We start from the raw sequence: 1,130 nt of genomic DNA on the forward strand, positions 1-1,130 counted from the left end.
TGTGCATGCCAATACTAGGAAATGACCTGGTTATACTAAGTATATATATATCACAATACAAGGCTAGTTAAACAAAGCATGAGCCAACACTTTGTTTAAACACCTTTCATTCTTGTTACAAAGCCTAGGTAAACAAAGTATGACCTTTATTCTTTTGCACATACCAAATAAACCCTAACTGTTTAAATATACTGATTCTCACTGCCAAAAAGTGATCTAGTCACTTTTTCCTGTACCACTGCTCTTATAACTTAACAGATCATTTGCTCAATCAAGTACATGTCACATGAGAAAGCATTCACAGAATTAGTAAACATACTCTTTTTCAATTCCTTAACAAGCATCTGAAAGTTTTCAATCTACAGAGAAAAATATAAGCAAGACTATTTCCTTTCTTACCTTCAGTACATATCACAAAGTGAAATAAATTGCTATGAACATTATTGCATTATATCAAGTGTACAATGCAGTGTATGTGTCTGTACAGATGTGTTTGAGTTTATGTTTGAAAATTTCTTTGCCTGTCTTTATTGTGCATTTATACATTTGGGAGTGCATGTACATGTATGCACATTTGTACAAGTTTATTTAATCATTAAGCCTAATGAAAGAAAACATTCTTGACAAGGAGGAGGAAAAATATAGACTGCAATACAATGTACCTGAAGAACAGTGAAGGCTAGACAGGATTAGGAAACTCTTGACTAGCATAAAATGAAGTTGAATCAAGCAGCAATGGACCAAGAACTATAAGGTTCCTCTCTGAAAACAAGGAAAAATAAAGCAGGTGCATTAGAGATTCCTTTGGTGACAGCTTGAATACTGTCATGGCCCAACTAGTTTTGCTACTTTTGCCTGCCATTTGAATACCAATTAAAAACTCAGAATATTGAATTTTCTGCTGCGGTCACTTCCATTTATGTAAGTCTACGAGCTTATCAAACATGTATTGGCCAGTGTAATACCTGTCGTTATTCATAATTCTACCAGCTATATTTTTTATACTTTTATTTTTCTCAGCAATCTGAACATTGAATGGCTGGCAGATTCTCTTTCACTCCCACACAAAAAAAAATCAAGAAACTTGATAAGCTTTTGCAAAATGAAGACAGATGATGGGGGAAGTAATC

The sequence above is a fragment of the Penaeus monodon genome, chromosome 21 (genome assembly GCF_015228065.2).
Source record: "Penaeus monodon isolate SGIC_2016 chromosome 21, NSTDA_Pmon_1, whole genome shotgun sequence".
Taxonomy (NCBI): Eukaryota; Metazoa; Arthropoda; class Malacostraca; order Decapoda; family Penaeidae; genus Penaeus; species Penaeus monodon.